This window comes from Rhipicephalus microplus, unplaced genomic scaffold (assembly GCF_043290135.1).
Source record: "Rhipicephalus microplus isolate Deutch F79 unplaced genomic scaffold, USDA_Rmic scaffold_115, whole genome shotgun sequence".
NCBI classification, from domain to species: domain Eukaryota; kingdom Metazoa; phylum Arthropoda; class Arachnida; order Ixodida; family Ixodidae; genus Rhipicephalus; species Rhipicephalus microplus.
In genome coordinates this window covers 482,501-497,500 of record NW_027464687.1, presented here as the reverse complement: position 1 = coordinate 497,500, position 15,000 = coordinate 482,501, and the positions used below count along the sequence as shown (strand labels likewise).

The 15,000-nt window shown below is 62.1% G+C and overlaps 3 non-coding genes across 3 annotated transcripts in view; all 3 read left to right on the top strand.

Annotated features, from left to right (window-relative positions):
* Window positions 1-9,894: 9,894 nt before the first annotated feature.
* LOC142790480 (small subunit ribosomal RNA) lies at window positions 9,895-11,709 on the top strand. Its single transcript, XR_012889538.1, has one exon. It is a non-coding gene; the product is annotated as a small subunit ribosomal RNA (ribosomal RNA).
* Window positions 11,710-13,428: 1,719 nt separating this feature from the next.
* Window positions 13,429-13,581, top strand: LOC142790552 (5.8S ribosomal RNA). Its single transcript, XR_012889597.1, has one exon. It is a non-coding gene; the product is annotated as a 5.8S ribosomal RNA (ribosomal RNA).
* A 1,154-nt stretch (window positions 13,582-14,735) lies between these two features.
* The window catches only part of LOC142790520 (large subunit ribosomal RNA), a 4,016-nt gene continuing 3,751 nt past the window's right edge, over window positions 14,736-15,000 (top strand). The window contains exon 1 of the ribosomal RNA XR_012889577.1: window positions 14,736-15,000. This exon is cut by the window's right edge and continues 3,751 nt beyond it. This is a non-coding gene — a ribosomal RNA (large subunit ribosomal RNA).

The following is a 15,000-nucleotide window of genomic DNA, read 5'->3' as shown; positions in this document are numbered from 1 at the left end:
GCGGTTTTTGCGCCGCCCCGGCTGACGCGGTTTTTGCCGCCCCGGCTGACGCAGTTCGGACTTAGCACTTTTCGGCTGTGCCTGGCTGGCGGCCCACTCACTCGATCGCCATGTCTGTTTGCCACAGTTTTCCCGGTGGTGCCGCACCCGGGCTCGCCCCGGCTGACGCAGTTTTCGCGCCGCCCCGGCTGACGCAGTTTCGTGCCGCCCCGGCAGACGCGGTTTTCGCGCCGCCCCGGCTGACGCGGTTTCGTGCCGCCCCGGCAGACGCAGTTCGGACTTAGCACTTTTCGGCTGTGCCTGGCTGGCGGCCCACTCACTCGATCGCCATGTCTGTTTGCCACAGTTTTCCCGGTGGTGCCGCACCCGGGCTCGCCCCGGCTGACGCAGTTTTCGCGCCGCCCCGGCTGACGCGGTTTCGTGCCGCCCCGGCAGACGCGGTTTTCGCGCCGCCCCGGCTGACGCGGTTTCGTGCCGCCCCGGCAGACGCAGTTCGGACTTAGCACTTTTCGGCTGTGCCTGGCTGGCGGCCCACTCACTCAATCGCCATGTCTGTTTGCCACAGTTTTCCCGGTGGTGCCGCACCCGGGCTCGCCCCGGCTGACGCAGTTTTCGCGCCGCCCCGGCTGACGCGGTTTCGTGCCGCCCCGGCAGACGCGGTTTTCGCGCCGCCCCGGCTGACGCGGTTTCGTGCCGCCCCGGCAGACGCAGTTCGGACTTAGCACTTTTCGGCTGTGCCTGGCTGGCGGCCCACTCACTCGATCGCCATGTCTGTTTGCCACAGTTTTCCCGGTGGTGCCGCACCCGGGCTCGCCCCGGCAGACGCGTTTTTTTTTTCTTTCGCCCCGGCTGACGCAGTTTTCGCGCCGCCCCGGCTGACGCGGTTTCGTGCCGCCCCGGCAGACGCGGTTTTTTGCGCCGCCCCGGCTGACGCGGTTTTTGCCGCCCCGGCTGACGCAGTTCGGACTTAGCACTTTTCGGCTGTGCCTGGCTGGCGGCCCACTCACTCGATCGCCATGTCTGTTTGCCACAGTTTTCCCGGTGGTGCCGCACCCGGGCTCGCCCCGGCTGACGCAGTTTTCGCGCCGCCCCGGCTGACGCGGTTTCGTGCCGCCCCGGCAGACGCGGTTTTCGCGCCGCCCCGGCTGACGCGGTTTCGTGCCGCCCCGGCAGACGCAGTTCGGACTTAGCACTTTTCGGCTGTGCCTGGCTGGCGGCCCACTCACTCGATCGCCATGTCTGTTTGCCACAGTTTTCCCGGTGGTGCCGCACCCGGGCTCGCCCCGGCTGACGCAGTTTTCGCGCCGCCCCGGCTGACGCGGTTTCGTGCCGCCCCGGCAGACGCGGTTTTCGCGCCGCCCCGGCTGACGCGGTTTCGTGCCGCCCCGGCAGACGCAGTTCGGACTTAGCACTTTTCGGCTGTGCCTGGCTGGCGGCCCACTCACTCGATCGCCATGTCTGTTTGCCACAGTTTTCCCGGTGGTGCCGCACCCGGGCTCGCCCCGGCAGACGCGTTTTTTTTTTTCTTTCGCCCCGGCTGACGCAGTTTTCGCGCCGCCCCGGCTGACGCGGTTTCGTGCCGCCCCGGCAGACGCGGTTTTTTTGCGCCGCCCCGGCTGACGCGGTTTTTGCCGCCCCGGCTGACGCAGTTCGGACTTGGCACTTTTTGGCTGAGCCTGGCTGGTGGCCCACTCACTCGATCGCCATGTCTGTTAGCCACAGTTTTCCCGGTGGTGCCGCACCCGGGCTCGCCCCGGCTGACGCAGTTTTCGCGCCGCCCCGGCAGACGCGGTTTTCGCGCCGCCCCGGCTGACGCGGTTTTTGCCGCCCCGGCTGACGCAGTTCGGACTTGGCACTTTTTGGGCTGAGCCTGGCTGGCGGCCCACTCACTCGATCGCCATGTCTGTTTGCCACAGTCTTCCCGGTGGTGCCGCACCCGGGCTCGCCCCGGCAGACGCGTTTTTTTTTTCTTTCGCCCCGGCAGACGTGGTTCCCCCCCCCCCTTTTCGCTCGCCCCGGCTGACGAGGTTTTCGCGCCGCCCCGGCTGACGCAGTTTTCGCGCCGCCCCGGCTGACGCGGTTTCGTGCCGCCCCGGCTGACGCGGTTTTCGCGCCGCCCCGGCTGACGCGGTTTTTGCGTCGCCCCGGCTGACACGGTTCGGACTTTGCACTTTTCGGCTGTGCCTGGCTGGCGGCCCACTCACTCGATCGCCATGTCTGTTTGCCACAGTTTTCCCGGTGGTGCCGCACCCGGGCTCGCCCCGGCTGACGCAGTTTTCGCGCCGCCCCGGCTGACGCGGTTTCGTGCCGCCCCGGCAGACGCGGTTTTCGCGCCGCCCCGGCTGACGCGGTTTCGTGCCGCCCCGGCAGACGCAGTTCGGACTTAGCACTTTTCGGCTGTGCCTGGCTGGCGGCCCACTCACTCGATCGCCATGTCTGTTTGCCACAGTTTTCCCGGTGGTGCCGCACCCGGGCTCGCCCCGGCTGACGCAGTTTTCGCGCCGCCCCGGCTGACGCGGTTTCGTGCCGCCCCGGCAGACGCGGTTTTCGCGCCGCCCCGGCTGACGCGGTTTCGTGCCGCCCCGGCAGACGCAGTTCGGACTTAGCACTTTTCGGCTGTGCCTGGCTGGCGGCCCACTCACTCGATCGCCATGTCTGTTTGCCACAGTTTTCCCGGTGGTGCCGCACCCGGGCTCGCCCCGGCAGACGCGTTTTTTTTTTTCTTTCGCCCCGGCTGACGCAGTTTTCGCGCCGCCCCGGCTGACGCGGTTTCGTGCCGCCCCGGCAGACGCGGTTTTTTGCGCCGCCCCGGCTGACGCGGTTTTTGCCGCCCCGGCTGACGCAGTTCGGACTTAGCACTTTTCGGCTGTGCCTGGCTGGCGGCCCACTCACTCGATCGCCATGTCTGTTTGCCACAGTTTTCCCGGTGGTGCCGCACCCGGGCTCGCCCCGGCTGACGCAGTTTTCGCGCCGCCCCGGCTGACGCGGTTTCGTGCCGCCCCGGCAGACGCGGTTTTCGCGCCGCCCCGGCTGACGCGGTTTCGTGCCGCCCCGGCAGACGCAGTTCGGACTTAGCACTTTTCGGCTGTGCCTGGCTGGCGGCCCACTCACTCGATCGCCATGTCTGTTTGCCACAGTTTTCCCGGTGGTGCCGCACCCGGGCTCGCCCCGGCTGACGCAGTTTTCGCGCCGCCCCGGCTGACGCGGTTTCGTGCCGCCCCGGCAGACGCGGTTTTCGCGCCGCCCCGGCTGACGCGGTTTCGTGCCGCCCCGGCAGACGCAGTTCGGACTTAGCACTTTTCGGCTGTGCCTGGCTGGCGGCCCACTCACTCGATCGCCATGTCTGTTTGCCACAGTTTTCCCGGTGGTGCCGCACCCGGGCTCGCCCCGGCAGACGCGTTTTTTTTTTCTTTCGCCCCGGCTGACGCAGTTTTCGCGCCGCCCCGGCTGACGCGGTTTCGTGCCGCCCCGGCAGACGCGGTTTTTTTGCGCCGCCCCGGCTGACGCGGTTTTTGCCGCCCCGGCTGACGCAGTTCGGACTTGGCACTTTTTGGCTGAGCCTGGCTGGTGGCCCACTCACTCGATCGCCATGTCTGTTAGCCACAGTTTTCCCGGTGGTGCCGCACCCGGGCTCGCCCCGGCTGACGCAGTTTTCGCGCCGCCCCGGCAGACGCGGTTTTCGCGCCGCCCCGGCTGACGCGGTTTTTGCCGCCCCGGCTGACGCAGTTCGGACTTGGCACTTTTTGGGCTGAGCCTGGCTGGCGGCCCACTCACTCGATCGCCATGTCTGTTTGCCACAGTCTTCCCGGTGGTGCCGCACCCGGGCTCGCCCCGGCAGACGCGTTTTTTTTTTCTTTCGCCCCGGCAGACGTGGTTCCCCCCCCCCCCCTTTTCGCTCGCCCCGGCTGACGAGGTTTTCGCGCCGCCCCGGCTGACGCAGTTTTCGCGCCGCCCCGGCTGACGCGGTTTCGTGCCGCCCCGGCTGACGCGGTTTTCGCGCCGCCCCGGCTGACGCGGTTTTTGCGTCGCCCCGGCTGACACGGTTCGGACTTTGCACTTTTCGGCTGTGCCTGGCTGGCGGCCCACTCACTCGATCGCCATGTCTGTTTGCCACAGTTTTCCCGGTGGTGCCGCACCCGGGCTTGCCCCGGCAGACGCGTTTTTTTTTTTTCTTTTCGCCCCGGCTGACGCAGTTTTCGCCCCGCCCCGGCTGACGCGGTTTCGTGCCGCCCCGGCAGACGCGGTTTTTTGCGCCGCCCCGGCTGACGCGGTTTTTGCCGCCCCGGCTGACGCAGTTCGGACTTTGCACTTTTTGGCTGAGCCTGGCTGGCGGCCCACTCACTCGATCGCCATGTCTGTTTGCCACAGTTTTCCCGGTGGTGCCGCACCCGGGCTCGCCCCGGCAGACGCGTTTTTTTTTTTTCCTTCGCCCCGGCAGACGTGGTTCCCCCCCCCCTCCGTCTTTCTTTTTGTTTTTTTTTTTCGCCGCGGCTGAAGTGGATTTTTCGGTGCCTCGACGCCCCGGTAGTCGCGGTTTTTCCGTTTCCGCACGGCCCCGGCTGACGCTGCTCGGTCACAGTCGCCTTTTGTGAGGATTGCAGACTTCTTGAGCGCGGGTGTTTTTTTTTTTGTTGTTGTTGTTGTTTTATTACGCATTCGCTCCAGCAGACGCTGTTTAGACTTTTTGTTTCCTCTTTTATCCTGCGACGAGGTGACGAGGTTTATTCGGTGCCCCGCCGCCCCGGCTGAAGTGATTTTTCCTGTCCCGTGCCGCCCCGGCTGACGCGGTTGGGACTTCGCGTTTGTTCGGCCGCCACGGGTTTTGGCGCACTCGCTCGGTTGCTTGTTGTTGCCACTTGTTGCGAACCCAGGTTTCTTGAGCGAGCGCGGGCGTTTTTTCTTCCTTTCTTTCTTTGTTCTATGTGTTAGCGAATCGGCCTTTAATATCACACGAGGACTCACAACCAACAATTTTCAGTTTGAAGTGTAAAAAATCTGCAGGTGTTGACGTAACTGACTTGCCCCGTACCCTTGAGTACATCCATGAAGTTCTCGTAGTACTACTAAATCGCATTATTCCAAGTGGAGAAATTCCCATAAACTTGCAAACCTCTACACGAAAATCGGTGCGCGTGATAAAGTTGAAAATTATCGTCCGATATCAAATGTGCCTTCTATAACACAAATTCTAGGAAAAAAAAAAAAACACTTGTTCGCCGTTTTCTGCGCCGTGACTGGCAGCACTCCGGCGAAGCGAAACGGGGTCGATTCGAGCACGATATCGGCGTCTTTCGACGTGCTCGCCGGCGACCGTCGCACGAGTACGTCGCACGAGCGCGTCTGCCGGGGCGCCGTTTGCGAAGCCGACGCAAAAGTGGGAACCGCCGCTCGGATGATCGCCGCTTTCGGCAGAGTGAGTGTTGGCACTCCGGGGAAGCGAAACAGCGTGAATGCGCCCACGAAATCGGCGTATTTTGAAGTGCCCGCCGGCGACCGTCGCACGAGTACGGTAAACCGCGTCAGCCGGGGCGTAGTTCGGGACGCCGACGAAAAAGTGGGAAGCGCAACTCGGATCTTCGCCGTTTTTGCAGGAGTGAGTGGCGGCCCTCCTGCGAGACCAAGAAGCATCGATTCGTGCACGAATTCGGCGCCTTTCGACGTGATCGCCGGCGACCGTCGCTCGAGTAGGGCAAACCGCGTCTGCCGGGGCGGGCTTCGGGACGCCGATGCGAAAGTGGGAAACGCTGCTCGGATGTTCGCCGTTTTTGGCCGAGTGAGTGCTGGCACTCGGGCGAAGCCAAACGGGGCCGATTACGGCACGATATCGGCGTCTTTCGACGTGCCCGGCGGCGACCGTCGCACGAGTACGGTAAACCGCGTCAGCCCGGGCGGAGTTCGGGACGCCGATGCGAAAGTGGAGAACGCCGCTCGGATCTTCGCCGTTTTTGGAGGAGTGAGTGGCGGCACTCCGGAGAAGCCAAGGAGCGCCAATTAGCGCACGATATCGGCGTCTTTCGACGCGCTCGCCGGCGACCGTCGAACGAGTAGGGCAAACCGCGTCTGCCGGGGCGGGGTTTACGACGCCGACGCAAAAGTGGGAACCGCCGCTCGGATGTTGGCCGTTTTTGGCAGAGTGAGTGCTGGCACACCGGCGACGCGAAAGAGCGCGAAAGCGCCCACGAAAGTGGCGTATTTGGACGTGCTTGACGGCGACCGCTGCAGGAGTACGAAAAACCACGTCAGCCGGGGCGAGCGACCCACGGCGGTCTGGGTGCTTATCGCTGCTATTATAGGGGCACCCCGGCAGACGCAGAAAAAAAAAATTTTTTTTCGACCTTCTTTTTTGCTGGTCGAGCTCGGGTAACCCAGGTCGCAATGGGAGCCGCGCACGAAAGCGGCGTCGCGAGACGCGTTCGCGGTCGCTAGTCGCACGAGCTCGGCAACCGCGTCAGCCGGCGCGGAGTTCGGGATGCCGACGGCTAAGTGGGTACCGCTGCTCGGATGTTCGCCGTTTTTGGCCGAGTGAGTGCTGGCACTCCGGCGAAGCGAAACGGGGCCGATTCGGGCACGATATCGGCGTATTTCGACGTGCTCGCCGGCGACCGTCGCACGAGTACGGCAAAGCGCGTCTGCCGGGGCGAGGTTTGCGATGCCGACGAAAAAGTGGGAAGCGCCGCTCGGATCTTCGCCGTTTTTGCAGGAGTGAGTGGCGGCCCTCCTGCGAGACCAAGAAGCATCGACTCGCGCACGATATCGGTGTCTTTCGACGTGCCCGCCGGCCACCGCCGCACGAGTACGGCAAACCGCGTATGCCGGGGCGGGGTTGGCGACGCCGACGCAAAAGTGGGAACCGCCACTAGGATGTTCGCCGTTTTTGGCAGAGTGAGTGCTGGCACACCGGCGACGCGAAAGAGCGCGAAAGCGCCCACGAAAGTGGCGTATTTGGACGTGCTTGACGGCGACCGCTGCAGGAGTACGAAAAACCACGTCAGCCGGGGCGAGCGACCCACGGCGGTCTGGGTGCTTATCGCTGCTATTATAGGGGCACCCCGGCAGACGCAGAAAAAAAAAATTTTTTTTCGACCTTCTTTTTTGCTGGTCGAGCTCGGGTAACCCAGGTCGCAATGGGAGCCGCGCACGAAAGCGGCGTCGCGAGACGCGTTCGCGGTCGCTAGTCGCACGAGCTCGGCAACCGCGTCAGCCGGCGCGGAGTTCGGGATGCCGACGGCTAAGTGGGTACCGCTGCTCGGATGTTCGCCGTTTTTGGCCGAGTGAGTGCTGGCACTCCGGCGAAGCGAAACGGGGCCGATTCGGGCACGATATCGGCGTATTTCGACGTGCTCGCCGGCGACCGTCGCACGAGTACGGCAAAGCGCGTCTGCCGGGGCGAGGTTTGCGATGCCGACGAAAAAGTGGGAAGCGCCGCTCGGATCTTCGCCGTTTTTGCAGGAGTGAGTGGCGGCCCTCCTGCGAGACCAAGAAGCATCGACTCGCGCACGATATCGGTGTCTTTCGACGTGCCCGCCGGCCACCGCCGCACGAGTACGGCAAACCGCGTATGCCGGGGCGGGGTTGGCGACGCCGACGCAAAAGTGGGAACCGCCACTAGGATGTTCGCCGTTTTTGGCAGAGTGAGTGCTGGCACTCCGGCGAAGCGAAAGAGCGCGAATGCGCCCACGAAAGTGGCGTGTTTGGACGTGCTTGACGACGACCACCGCAGGAAAACGAAAAACCACGTCAGCCGGGGCGAGCGACCCATGGCGGTCTGGGTGCTTATCGCTGCTATTATAGGGGCACCCCGGCAGACGCAAAAAAAAAAAAATTTTTTTTCGACATTCTTTCTTGCTCGTCGACCTCGGGTGACCCAGGTCGCAGTGGGAGCCGCGCACGAAAGCGGCGTCGCGAGACGGCTTCGCGGTCGCTAGTCGCACGAGCTCGGCAACCGCGTCTGCCGGGGCGGAGTTCGGGACGCCGACGGCTAAGTGGGAACCGCCGCTCGGATGTTCGCCGTTTGTGGCCGAGTGAGTGCTGGCACTCCGGCGAAGCCAAACGGGGCCGATTCCGGCACGATATCGGCGTCTTTCTACGTGCTCGCCGGCGACCGTCGCACGAGTACGGCAAAGTGCGTCTGCCGGGGCGGGGTTTGCGACGCGTACGCAATAGTGAGAACCGTCGCTCGGATGTTCGTCGTCTTTCGCCGAGCCAGTGCTGGCACTCCGGCGAAGCCGAACGGAGCCGATTCGGGCACGATATCGGCGTCTTTCCACGTGCTCGCCGGCGACCGTCGCACGAGTACGGTAAACCGCGTCAGCCGGGGCGGAGTTCGGGACGCCGATGCGAAAGTGGGAAGCGCCGCTCGGATCTTCGCCGTTTTTGGAGGAGTCAGTGGCGGCACTCCGGTGAAGCCAAGGTGCGCCAATTCGCGCACGATATCGGCGTCTTTCGACGTGCCCGCCGGCCACCGTCGCACGAGTACGGCAAACCTCGTCTGCCGGGGCGGGGTTTGCGACGCCGACGCAAAAGTGGGAACCGCCGCTCGGATGTTCGCCGTTTTTGGCAGAGTGAGTGCTGGCACTCCGGCGAAGCGAAAGAGCGTGAATGCGCCCACGAAAGTAGCGTATTTGGACGTGCTTGACGGCGACCGCCGCAGGAGTACGAAAAACCACGTCAGCCGGGGCGAGCGACCCACGGCGGTCTGGGTGCTTATCGCTGCTATTATAGGGGCACCCCGGCAGACGCAGAAAGAAAAAAAAAAAAAATGGGGACATGGCGTGCGTCACCGTGCGGCTTCGCAGCGTTGCCGAAGTCGCCGAGCCCTTCGACTGAGCCGAACGGCGGACAGGGAACGTTGGTCGGCCGTTCTAACCTGTCGGTGCCACGCCGAGACGTCGTTAAGGAAAACCGCGTCGTGGGCCTCTACGACGCCGTCGAGTCGTTGTACGTTTGGTGTCCAGCGTGTCGGCGGCGAGTAGCGGACACGTCGTTCACGACTTCGGTCTTTCGCAGTCGACGCGAACTTGCGGAGAGTCGTGGTGCCTCACGTTTTCGGCAGAAACCGCGGCGGAATTTTCCCGTGCGTGCGCGCACGACCTCGGTGCTGTGCCGTCAGCGTAGTGTTGCACAAACTCGTGGCCTACCCAAGGTGCGGTACGTTTGCGGCCGTATCCTCGGTGGGAATTTCGTGAGTAGGGTCGCAAATTCTACGACCTCGGCGGGTTTGAGAGCGACGTAGACTTGTGGCACGCTCAACGTGCCACACGTTTCGGGGCACACCCGCGGTGAAATTTTCTCGAGTACGCTCGTATTAGTGCCCAAGGAGGTCTGGGTACTTATCGCTGCTATTATGTGGGGGTTCTCGTGAGCGGCGTACGCGAAAGCGACCGGGTGTCTGATATGCGGCGGGCTTCGGCCTCGTCAAGCGTGTCCTCGGGTCTGCTCCAGGGGAATCCACGGCAGTCGTCTGCAGCCTCATCCGCTTGATGCGTTAGGGGCTGGTTGTCGGACGGTGCCGTTTTACCACGATATCGAGGTGTGTTCCGTGTCGTCCTCGGGCGATTCAGATGCGAAAGCGCCGAAGACGCGGGCGTGACCCGTCGTCTGGCGGCTTTGCAGTCTCGGCTCCGTTGCTAGTTCCGGCCGGTCCACCGACAGTGCAGCGGGCTTGGGCAACCCGCACGGCGCGACCGAGTCGATGCAACGAAAAAGAGCGAGCATGAACGTGCTTCTTGCCGCACGGCTCCCACTCGTCTTTCGGGAAGGTTGTGCCGTAGCGAGCTCGAACGCCGTCATCTCGGAGTGCAAAATAAGCGTGTTGGGGCGCCTGAAGGTGGCCTCCGCCGCACACAGACTGCGTCCGGCCCGCCGAAGGCGAGGACGGACGCGCAGTCGAACGATTACCTGGTTGATCCTGCCAGTAATCATATGCTTGTCTCAAAGATTAAGCCATGCATGTCTAAGTACATGCCGAAATAAGGCGAAACCGCGAATGGCTCATTAAATCAGTTATGGTTCCTTAGATCGTTTCTTCCTACTTGGATAACTGTGGCAATTCTAGAGCTAATACATGCAGTGAGCCTGGAGCCCTTTGGGTAACGGGTGCTTTTATTAGACCAAGATCGATCGGGTTTCGGCCCGTATTGTGTGGTGACTCTGGATAACTTTGTGCTGATCGCATGGCCACGAGCCGGCGACGTTTCTTTCAAGTGTCTGCCTTATCAACTTTCGATGGTAGGTTACTTGCTTACCATGGTTGTTACGGGTAACGGAGAATCAGGGTTCGATTCCGGAGAGGGAGCCTGAGAAACGGCTACCACATCCAAGGAAGGCAGCAGGCGCGCAAATTACCCACTCCCGGCACGGGGAGGTAGTGACGAAAAATAACAATACGGGACTCTTTTGAGGCCCCGTAATTGAAATGAGTACACTCTAAATCCTTTAACGAGGATCAATTGGAGGGCAAGTCTGGTGCCAGCAGCCGCGGTAATTCCAGCTCCAATAGCGTATACTAAAGCTGCTGCGGTTAAAAAGCTCGTAGTTGGATCTCAGTTCCAGACGAGTAGTGCATCTACCCGATGCGACGGCTCGGACTGAACATCATGCCGGTTCTTTCTTGGTGCACTTCATTGTGTGCCTCGAGATGGCCGGTGCTTTTACTTTGAAAAAATTAGAGTGCTCAACGCAGGCGAGTCGCCTGAATAAACTTGCATGGAATAATAGAACAAGACCTCGTTTCTGTTCTGTTGGTTTTTGGAATACGAGGTAATGATTAAGAGGGACGGACGGGGGCATTCGTATTGCGGCGCTAGAGGTGAAATTCTTGGACCGTCGCAAGACGAACTACTGCGAAAGCATTTGCCAAGAATGTTTTCATTGATCAAGAACGAAAGTCAGAGGTTCGAAGGCGATCAGATACCGCCCTAGTTCTGACCATAAACGATGCCAACCAGCGATCCGCCTGAGTTACTCAAATGACTCGGCGGGCAGCTTCCGGGAAACCAAAGTATTTGGGTTCCGGGGGAAGTATGGTTGCAAAGCTGAAACTTAAAGGAATTGACGGAAGGGCACCACCAGGAGTGGAGCCTGCGGCTTAATTTGACTCAACACGGGAAAACTTACCCGGCCCGGACACTGGGAGGATTGACAGATTGAGAGCTCTTTCTTGATTCGGTGGATGGTGGTGCATGGCCGTTCTTAGTTGGTGGAGCGATTTGTCTGGTTAATTCCGATAACGAACGAGACTCTAGCCTATTAAATAGGTGCGGGGTTCCCAGCACCTTACAACCTTCTTAGAGGGACAAGCGGCTCCTAGCCGCACGAAACAGAGCAATAACAGGTCTGTGATGCCCTTAGATGTCCGGGGCCGCACGCGCGCTACACTGAAGGAAGCAGCGTGTCTTTATCCCTGTCTGAAAAGACTGGGTAACCCGTGGAACTTCTTTCGTGATTGGGATAGGGGCTTGCAATTGTTCCCCTTGAACGAGGAATTCCCAGTAAGCGCGAGTCATAAGCTCGCGTTGATTACGTCCCTGCCCTTTGTACACACCGCCCGTCGCTACTACCGATTGAATGATTTAGTGAGGTCTTCGGACCGATGTCCGGCGCGGCCTTTCGGTTGCGCCGGTCTGTTGGAAAGATGACCAAACTTGATCATTTAGAGGAAGTAAAAGTCGTAACAAGGTTTCCGTAGGTGAACCTGCGGAAGGATCATTAACGGATTGTGAAGGGTGAGCGCCTCAGCTGCGTCTGCGCCCGACACTTTCTGCCGCTGACCCCGTTTGGACGCGGGGTCGGCTTTTCCCCACGGGGCTGCCTGAATGTGGAGCGGCACCCCGTGACAAATTGTTGCGCCCAGCGGACGCCAACACCGCGACCTTGGACGGTCGGCCAGGTGGCGGACGCGGGTACAAACGGCGCAACGCACTCATAGGTCGGCTTTCGACCCGCCACTGCACCGTGGCTCGAAGCGCTCGAAATGCGCGACCCGACCGCTGCGGGACCGCCTAGTACTGTAAACAGGAGCGGCGGAGCGCGAACGGCGAGTCGTGGTTACGTCGGTAGAAGGCGAGGCTGCGCGTTCCCAAAACGCCAGCCGAGTGCCCTCCCGACCGTTCGAGCGTGCAAGAACGAGACCCGACAATCGCGCGGCGACTGCCAAGTACGAGAGGAACGGCACAAGCGTCGGCGGTCGGTCAAGGAACTGGCGATGTGACGGGTCCGCTGTGCACCAGTGCATACCGTCCCGCCGTCCGCGGCAAGCGCCTCCGCGTCCTCGGGTGACGGAGGCTGCCGGTCGGTTCTTGCAGGCGAGGGATCTCGCTGGCACCGGTTCGCGTTGACGCGCGGCCGGTCATGGCACGGCGATGCGACGGCCGAGGTGCGCAGTACTCGATGGAGGAACCGCACGCTCCGATGACCGTCCCGCCCTCCGCGGCGTATGCGTACCGACCGTAATGGTTGCAGCAGCGCCGGCCGGCTTTTGAATTCGCCACACGAAACACGGTGCGAGATCGCGGTTAGGGGAGCGTCGACGTTGCCAGGCGTTTTGCTTGCTGCCGAGGGAAAGGCGGCACGGCCACGTCGCGCTCGTCGCGATTAGCGGGTCTGCGCGCTTTGGGAAGGTGCCGCAACGACTTGCCGAAAGAGGAAGCACGGAAGAACGAGGGACTTGGACGTCCCGACAATTGAACGCACTTGCGGCCAGGCCCTTGCTGGCTTCGTTCTTCCGCCTCGAGTAGGCTCGTACGCGGCTCCGGCGCCGAAAGTGGTCCTTGGCACCGACTTCGGTGGACGTGGGAAGTGCCGCGCAAGTACGGCGCGCCTGGCTCCACCTGTTGGCTAAAGTAGGCAGCCGGATCGGAATTTTGGTGTGCGGTGGCAAACCGTGGATGCGAAAAAAGCTTGTGCGATTTCGTGGAACAAAAAGCGGGGGTCCCCCTTTTTATGCGGAGGAGACCGACCCGCCTGCCGTGGTGAACCGCGACGCCACGGTAAAAACGGGAGAGGCTTGTCGATGGGACCGTGCATCCCGCGCTCCACGGAGGCCGGGAGGCGGCCGCCCGAGGAAATGTGTAGCCGTCGAGGCCCGCATCTGCGTGCACTCTTATCCAAATGGGTGTACCACAGGCATTTTCTGGTTAGGCGGGCCAATGAGAGCGAGCACACAACGATACCTACGGGTCCGGCTTGGAGAACCGGCTTCGACGCCTCCCGAGTATTTATAGAGGGGTGGACCACGAAAGCACTCGCAAGTAGCGAAAGCGAAACGCCGTCCGAAACACACCGTTTGCTCGATTTGCGGCAGCCGAAAAAGGCGCGGCAGAGTTTTGGAGTCCAAGCGTGCGCTGAAAAGCGCCCTTCTTGGCCACTGTTTGGCCGAGTGCCAGAAACGTTTGGTTTTGACTGTACGGAATTGAACAAACACTTTTTCACGACTCTAAGCGGTGGATCACTCGGTTCTCGGGTCGATGAAGAACGCAGCCAGCTGCGAGACTTGGTGTGAATTGCAGGACACACTGAGCACTGATTCTTTGAACGCACATTGCGGCCTTGGGTCTTCCCTTGGCTTCGTCTGTCTGAGGGTCGGATCACATATCAAGAGAGCCTTCGGCGCACAAGGGAACGTGAGCCGTCGACTCGTTTTGACCGCGTCGGCAACACGGACAGCACGCTGAACACCTCACAGCGAGCGCCAACAGCGGCCACTCAAGGGCGAGACGGTGGCGACCGTCGTGCCAGAGCCCAACCGAAACGGGGGCGACCGACTGCATTGAGGATGTGGCACCTCGTTGAGACCGCCGCAGGACTTCGAGTCGGAAGGAAGCCTGCAGGGAAAGTGCGGTCGAGGTTGCGTACTCCTCTCTGCGACCGGGCGCGCAAGAGCTGCGAGAGCCACGGACGCGCAACTTTAACGCACGGTAAACACGAGGAGCGAAAGCCGGCCAGCAAAGCTTCTCCAGCCGTGCGCAAAGTGCGCGAGATCGCAGCCTTGCGTTGCGCTTGTTGCCCTCGAAGTAAGCAGGGTGTCCCGTAGACCGGGCGCTCGAACACGCTGCGGGGCCGTGCCTCCTCCAGGCTTTGCCGCGCGAACAGGGAACGTTCGCGCGCAAAGCGCAGGGAGGTGAGGAGGCTGCGCCCGACGTTTGCGGTTCGCTGCGTACGCGGTTGATGCGGAGAGCACGGCGCGACGACTTGCCGCGAAGCGGAAAAAGTCTCCCGCACGAGTTGGCGAAACGTTGGCGAAGCTTAAGGCGTTCTCGTCGTAGTCCGCCGTCGGTCTAAGTGCTTCGCAGTTCCCGTCCCGTTCAAAAAACTGGGCCACTCCAGTTGGGGCGGGGGCGACGCTACACGAGACGATGCCTCTCGCCAGGCTGCGTGGCTGCCCTTGCGGCGGCGGCGACTGGCCTCGGCGGTGTTTGGGCTTTCGACACGGTCGTTTATCACGCAACTGCTCGGACGACGCACGCGCGCAGCGGAATGCCGCTTGCCAGCCTTGTGAAGATGTGACCCTGTACAGGGTTGCGGGCGCACTTGGTAGGGCGTCGTACTCGGTTCGCGATGGGTTTACGAACGTGTCCCGTCACTTCCACGTCACACCGGTTGTGCGCCGCACGCGTGCAGCGGGGAAGCCGATTGCCAGCCTTGTGAAGAAGTGGCCCTGTACAGGGTTGCGGGCGCACTTGGTAGGGCGAGCGCACGCGGTCGTGCAGGAAGTTGATGGAAGCGAATGTATCCGCTGTCGACCTCAGATCAGGCGAGACAACCCGCTGAATTTAAGCATATCACTAAGCGGAGGAAAAGAAACCAACAGGGATTCCCCGAGTAGCTGCGAGCGAAACGGGACCGAGCCCAGCACCGAATCCCCCGTCCTTGCAGGCGGTCGGGAAATGTGGTGTATGGGAGGCGACGTTCTCGGGTGTTTGCGACGGTGCAAGTCCCCCTGACAGGGGCTTGTCCCAGAGTGGGTGCCAGGCCCGTCTCCGCCGTTGCGCGCCCGGGATGGAG